The 7,456-nt window shown below is 42.2% G+C and overlaps 1 protein-coding gene across 4 annotated transcripts in view; it reads left to right on the top strand.

Annotated features, from left to right (window-relative positions):
• Positions 1–1,200: 1,200 nt before the first annotated feature.
• Positions 1,201–7,456, top strand: part of lim2.2 (lens intrinsic membrane protein 2.2) — a 49,118-nt gene continuing 42,862 nt past the window's right edge. For 3 of the 4 annotated variants that reach the window (XM_071518886.1, XM_071518884.1, XM_071518882.1), the window contains exons 1-2: positions 1,201–1,372; positions 2,928–3,032. The gene's annotated coding sequence lies outside the window, so the exon portion shown is untranslated. The remainder of the gene's footprint in view (positions 1,373–2,927; positions 3,033–7,456) is intronic. The other variant, XM_071518883.1, reaches the window with a different exon arrangement.

Below are 7,456 nucleotides of genomic sequence, written 5' to 3'. Positions count from 1 at the left end.
AGTCTAAAGTCTGGCGCAATATTTTCCTGCTATTTGAAGTGCGCATTATTCAGATAGTAAGATGCGTCTCTCTCTCTCTCTCTCTCTCTCTCTCTCTCTCTCTCTCACTCACACACAACGTTACCATGCAAAATAGTAAAGGCCTTTTCAGAATTCTAAAAAACGAGTATTGTACCAAAATATATTTTTTTCAATTTTCTCCCTGCAACATACCCACAAATTACACCAGTATGACGAGCTACAGGGCGTTGGTAGACAGATGTGAAGTCTCTCCCTCTCCTTCTCCTTTCTTCCACTGACCAACTCAGCGTCATCAAAACTCCATGTAAAGTAATTTCACACATATGATTGCATATCTTTAGAACAACAGTGTGATGAGACAGAGCTCCTGGACATGAAACTTGAGATATTCTGTCTGTGGATAAACTGAAAGATTAATTGCGCAATATTGTGCTTCTGTATTTCCATGGGACATCCGTGCGTAAATATATATTGAATTTCTAAAATACAATATATACGGGGAAACGGAGGCGTAGCCATTACTTCAGTATATTAAATATACACAGATAGGGGTTGTTTACAATGAATTGGGCTTGGCGCTCTTTCAGCACCGTGGACAGCTCACGTCAGGCCTGGAGAGCTTGTTATTCATGCACTGTTGACCTGGTAGGATTATTTAACCCTAAATAATTGCTTATAGAGATTCTTTTAATTATGTGTATTTGCTTTAGTTTGAGAATTTACTAGTTCATATTAGTTGACACCGTTAGTAATGTTTGTAGTGAAAGAAATGACCCGCCTACCGTTTTGCTGTGAATATTGAACTGCTAACTGGTTCTAACTGCAATTAAAGCTGTTAGCTTTGAAACGGTGTCCGGTGCGTTATCTTTGATTGAAGTAACCACAGCTCGCCACAATATATTTATATATATATAAAAAGTGGGTGAATTATTCAATGCTTGCATGTCAGTCGGGGGCCCTTTGGGAGGGCGGGGCCCGTTTCAGTTGAAACGGGTGAAACATAGATAAGGCCGCCACTGCATGGGATAACCCAGAAGCCAGACACACTCACTCGCTGAGTTGCTGAGTCACTAGCTATGTTTCCATTCAGGTTTTGCGCAAATTCTAAGTGAACTTTTGAAAAGTCGACAATCATAAAACCTGTTTCCATAAACGGCTTAAGCGAATAAGTAGGTTTGCTTGTGTGTGGGGTGAGACAAGATCACAATGGAGAGAGCTTTCCAAGAGTTACAACAAGAACATTTGATCTGCTGTGCAGGATTATTGGGCCGTTCAGGCCACCGGTCCCGCCAGCGGAACACATTGCGACAGACTGTACAAGCTGGCTACCTATGCAGAATACAGAGTTAAGGTAACTCTATGCCATTATTAATTAGCAAAATAGGTTTCCAACACTGTTTTTCAAATAATCTTTTTATCAACAGACCAACAAATCCACCTCAAGTGAATGTAAAAACCTTTCTGTGATATTTGGGGATTTTTTTTTCGAAATTTGGTGTTTCCATTCAGCTTATGCCCATTCAAAACTTCAATTTTTGCATAAAATAGCTTGATGGAAACACGAATACTCACTCACTCATTCACTTGATCAATCAAAAGCCTATCGTTCGTGATCACAAGTTGAAAGGAAGAGCCGGTTTGCCTCTGCTGCTTCCCTAATCTCCCACCTATGCTTGTGCTGCATGCTCGACTCACCGCTCATAACTCCTGTTGCTCGTTTTTTTGGAAAATGTTTTAACTGTTTGTCAGAAGTGTTAAACACTGTCAACCACTCATTACAAACTGGCTGTTAAAATACTTGAGAAGTTGGTCTACATGCAACTGATTTTTTAAAAACAAACAACATATTTGAATCACCCTCGATGCCAATAAGCTCTCTGTACTGGTGGTTCTTGACCGGAGTGCAGCCTTTGACACAGTTGACCATGCTATTCACCTAAGTAGATTGGATACGTGGGCTGGTGTCTCTGGCAAAGTTGACAGATCGTGAATTCCCCAAGGCTTGATTCTAGGCCCAATTTTCTTTAGTCTGTATACTGTATGCTTCCACTTGAGGCCATTATTCGCAAACACAGCATCATTTTCCATTGCTATGCGGATGATATGCAGCTATATATCTCATGCCAGATGATCTGCATCGTTTGAATGCCCTTAGCAACTGTATTCTTGAGATCAATGCATGAATGGAACAAAATGTTCTTCAATTAAACAAAGATATGACTCTGGTTATGGGCCAAAGGCACCACAAGAGGACATAATACAAATGAAGTCACTGGCTTAGAATATTAAATCATCATCATAAATCAACATTAAAGAAACCTGGGAACCTTTGATAGTGACCTAAGCGTTGATGCACATATCAGAAATATAACTAAAATTGCCTTTAATCACCTGAAAAATATCAGACATGTCAGACACACAATGTCAGACATTTTCTCACCAATAATGATAGAGAAATTAAGGCACGCTTTTATCATCAGCAGGCTTGACAAGTCTATAATGCACTTATCTGGATTTCCGAAGAAAACCATAGGACAGATACAAATTAACCCTACAGCTGCTGCATTCACCAATTCTACTATGTCCACCCCAAAAGCACTTGACATCTCCCAGGTCCAGTTGTTGCCCTACAGAGAATTGAAGGATCCTCCCAGCTTCAGAGGGGATGGTTTGGATTCTGTTTCTGTGCGAGAGTGGGAAGACCTTATGAGAATTTACATTAAGAGAGGGAATTTGAAATCTGAGGAACATGCAGAGGAGATCCTCGTTCATCTCCGTGGCAAAGCCACAGATGTGGTTAGGTTTGGGACAAGGAATAGTGACATTGATATTACCCGCAACCCCGAAGCAATTTATGGTCTTCTGTGGAAACACTCATACTGTCCCAAACTCACCTCTCCCTCTAGCAGATTTTTACACCACACTGCCTGAAAAAGACGAGGATGCATTCGACTACTGGCTCAGGCTGAACCGTGCTGTCGACCTTGCCATTGAACGTCTGAAAGAGCAAGGTAAGACATTGGATTGCCCTAGCACGCATGTTCATACGGAACTGTCCCTCCAAAGAGCTTGCTTTGACTTTTCGGTCAAAGACGGTGGACAAGTGTTCTGCACATGAGGTTCAGGATATACTAAATGAGTATCATTCAGAGTTGAATCTCAAATCGGCAGCGAGCGCGTCACCAAAGGCAAAAGTGACGGTGAATACACTTGACGCCTCTCATACCTTTGTGTCGCCTTCTGAGGGACATGGCACGCCGCAAGCAAAGCCTACAGACTCCCCTGCCCTAGAACGCCTCATTAGTATGCTGGAGAAAGTGCTATTATAGAGGCCTACTGTATCAGGTTTGAACAGGCAGTCTAGACCACATCTCCCCAGGATTGGGGGTTCTGTCTGTCATGATGCTGCTCATTCTGCCTTCACTCACTGTGGTGACCATAGGCTCTGCTTCCAGTGCCCCTCACCAGGCCACTCCAGATGTGCTTGTCCTGACCGGATGACGCCAGCCTCTCGTCAGCAGTCGGGAAACTAATGGATCTGCATTCAAGGGCGTGGGGTCCGGGACCACCAGGGGTCCTTTAGGGGGTTCCAGGGCAGTGCCTGAAATGGGCAGTACCAGCACTTCTGATTTTTGTCCACATGAGTACCCTTACTTCTTATTTCATACCGGCACTTCTGATTTTTGTCCACATGAGTACCCTTACTTCTTATTCTGTACCGCCACCTCCTGGTACGCCTTAGTTGAATGAGAGAGTATCTCCATATGAAAAAAGTGCGCCATAGACTTGATAGGGCTTCATGTAAGCAGGCAGCATCCTACAGACTGAAGGCAGCGCTCTGCTCACACAGGGTGAGTCAAACTGCAGCTGAAAACAAAGCTGCATAAATCAAGTGAAGAGGTGTCACTCTGGCACTAAATTAAATAGCCTCTTGTAATTACGTGTTCTGCAATAAAACCATTCTACTGACATTTTGCCCCGCAAAGGCAGATTGTAAAGAATATAATGGTTTACATTCTGATGCAGGACTTTGTGGGCAAAACGACAATGGAATTATATTAATTGTGTAGAAAAAATAAATACATTTATATTGTGAGCAGAGTGATGCCTCTTCACTTGATCTGATGGAGCAGAGCAATCAGTGGAGCACAGGGCCGTTAAAGTGTCAATCATGAAGAAATTAATGGTAATCAAATGCCAATATGTCCAATCAACACTACTGGTCAGGTGCCAATAAAGAGAGAAAAGAAAATAGAGGATGTGCAAGCACAAATGAAAGGTATGTTATTGCGCCAAGGAGGAATTAATGTACATAAAAGTTACATAATGCTAGTTTTCTTATATCATGACTGTCAACGACAAAAGGTCAATATTGCTTTGTTGCCACTACCTCCAAAAAGCACAGACAGCTCTGTCCGTCATTTATATAAAGACAATATTGGCCTCTGTCTATTTGCATCAGTCTTCTGTATGCTTGTAAGTATGTAACCTTTCTCTGATGTAATCTTTCTCTGATATTATTACAGTACTAACCCAGCACATTTTTCTGTGTTGATTATTTTTTAAATGGCAAGGTAGGTTAGGACTAGTTGTTTTGCAGCTAAACTGACTGCAGTCTTGTTTCAATTTCAGTTGGTTTTATTGTAGCATGTATTTTGTAATGAAATGCATACAAAATACTTATATTTGAAGTGGGATATATTACCAAGATATGCGTACAAATATAAATATGTCCAAGACACATGCGATGCTCATGTCATGCAACTGCTGAATTAGGGTACTGGCACCTTTTTTGGTCCAATTCAGGCACTGTTCCAGGGGGTCCCCAGCAAATTGCTGAACTGTTAAACTTCACCATTATTTCATTTACAAGAAGTTAACACAATTAGAGAATGTAGAAAAATGACTGTTTTGATCATAGTTTCAGTGTTATTTCTCTACCTACAATACAGATAGTCATGGAATTCTGGACAAAATCATATCAAACAATAACAATATTCTCAAATTTGGGTCCAAGAGACAAAATCTCATCAAATGGGGGTCTGTGGCCTTAATCTGTACTAAATTAGGGGTCATTGATATGAAAAAGGTTGAGAATCACTGAACTAGGGCCATTTTAAAGGCCTAGTAAACCTGTGTTTCATGTCTGTAGCTTTTTGGCTGGACCGCAACAGCGGGGCCAGCCCTACACACGCAAATGTCTGTCACTGACTGACTGACTGACTGAGTGACTGACTGAGTGATCAAGTTACACCATTGGTCGGCCGTGGCACATCATAGGATCACAAAGCCAGAAATTTAAGTTTCGTTTTCTCCGTCATCTTGTTTCTTTCATCACGCCGAGGGCTTATTTCCGACCTTCCCGAAGTTTCCTGGGGCCACTGTTCCGGCCAGTGCCCATAGCTGGCCGCCGATTTGTTCCCGGTGATCCGGCCGAGATTTCGGCGGGGGTCCTGACGACGATGCGCCCCCGGTGTCCGGTGAACAGCGTTTTCGGCACCGATGGGTACTAGAACGCCTGCCGCTTGGATCGGGAGGATCGATACGGGCCGTGGGCGCGGTGGAGAGGACAGCGGCGGAGAGAGGTGATGGGACGCGCTGGAACAGAGATCAGTATGGATGTATGGACTATTATTCTGTATTAGCAGTCTACAGCGGAGTTAGTTACACCATTGGTCGGCCGTGGCATGTGGCACACTCATACACGGTCCAGCCATATACTAGGTTTTGACCTAGTCTTGTTCTATGTAGTCATCAGTGGTCTGGCAAATATGTCTGAGCCTGCAAAACTGAATCTTGGGAAGACTTCTTTTTAATGGCAATTGGCTGGAAACTATTTGCCACCAACAATGTGTTTCTGTCCATTTATTTCCTGTACAGAGATGTGCATAGAGAACCACCGCCTTTTTCGACCCACATATCTAGGAAATGTACCTTTTTTGCATCGTATTCCATTGCAACCCAAGTTGTTGCAGTGACCTGTACACACATGCTCTCTCCTGACTCAGCTAAGTACTGACAGCTCAAAGAAAACACACCCTTCTTAGGTAGGGCAAAGTACATTGCTTCATCACACCATTAAAATAATACTGGAAAAACAAGAGAGAGAGTCAGAACGAGTTTATAAAGACAAGTCAAGTCAAGTCAATTGACAGAGGCAACACTCTGATTTGTGTCACCAACAACACCTGTAAACACAAACGGTATGTCTTTATATCGGCTTGTCTTTATTATGTCAGCAAAGAGAAAGTTGCACGTTCCAGAGAAGAGCGTGCAACTTTTCTTTTTTTTTTATATTTAGGTAATAGTCTGAATATTGAGTGCGTATTCTGCTACTCTGCCAATGAGGCTTAAATTGTACATTTTTAAGTCGTTTAAACCCTGCGATCTAATGACTACATGTTATGCTGTGTAGATGACTGTCACTTTGATCTTAGACCGGTTCCAGAGACAGTTCCAGCAGAGCTATCCTATGCGCAAAATGATAAGACATGCTTTTCCTAGGTCTTAAATTCTGTGTGTAATCAGCAGGTGATAACAGCCACCACCTCTTGATAAATCACGTCCACTACCAATTTCCATAAATCCCCCCCTTTATTTTGCGCCTCAGTCTTGGTACACCCACAAATGCATATGCAATTAGACCACAGTAGCATCAGTAGTATCAGTAGATCAGAAAACAAGGTTTTAGCACCCGCAATGTGATTTGCGGTGGTGCAAACCTTTAGTAGATCCGGGCCTAAAGCAATTACTATAGGACTATAGGACTGAGTTATTATAGAAATACTGTAAGCGCACTTATTATTGGAAATGACTGAATGATATTAGAAACGGCAGCAGAGTGCGATTTGTAAAGAAAACAGAGGGGGAAAAGAGGAATGAAATTGACAAATACAAGTACAAACCGCTATCATACAAGTATTATTGCTTCCCTTAAGCATTCTTTGAGAGAGAGAGAGAGAGAGAGAGAGAGAGAGAGAGAGAGAGAGAGAGATATGATTCTGAGTAGGAGAATGCCGTGGGAATGTGCGTGTTGTCACAAAATTAGCACTGAATTTTGGAATAAAGTGCGGGGGACAGAGGGGACAGATACGGGAACTGCGTGGGACGTGTCCCCCGCGTACCCCGTGTCCGCTACGCTCTTGTGTGGGGCGCCCCGGTGGATCACCAAGTAGAGTGCATACCATAAGGCTTAGGCCTGTCAAAATTGGCCAAAAATTACATTCGATTATTCCTTCTAAAAAAACACATATGTTCGAACCATTCAAATATCTATTTTTGCGCGTTATGTCCACAAGAGGGCAGACCAATACAACGAGAGACATAACTACTTGGTATAATAGGTATAATATTAATATATATAATATAATAGGTATATTTATTTCAACATAAACATGCCTTTTAAAAGATCTACATACCTACACATTACAAAATA

This window comes from Centroberyx affinis, unplaced genomic scaffold (genome assembly GCF_046629955.1).
Source record: "Centroberyx affinis isolate AG114_WGS23_722 - 3 ecotype Tasmania unplaced genomic scaffold, CSIRO-AGI_Caff_v1 ptg000641l_1, whole genome shotgun sequence".
NCBI lineage: Eukaryota > Metazoa > Chordata > Actinopteri > Beryciformes > Berycidae > Centroberyx > Centroberyx affinis.
The sequence above is the reverse complement of the archived record's forward strand: the minus strand, read 5'-3'. Positions and strand labels throughout refer to the sequence as shown.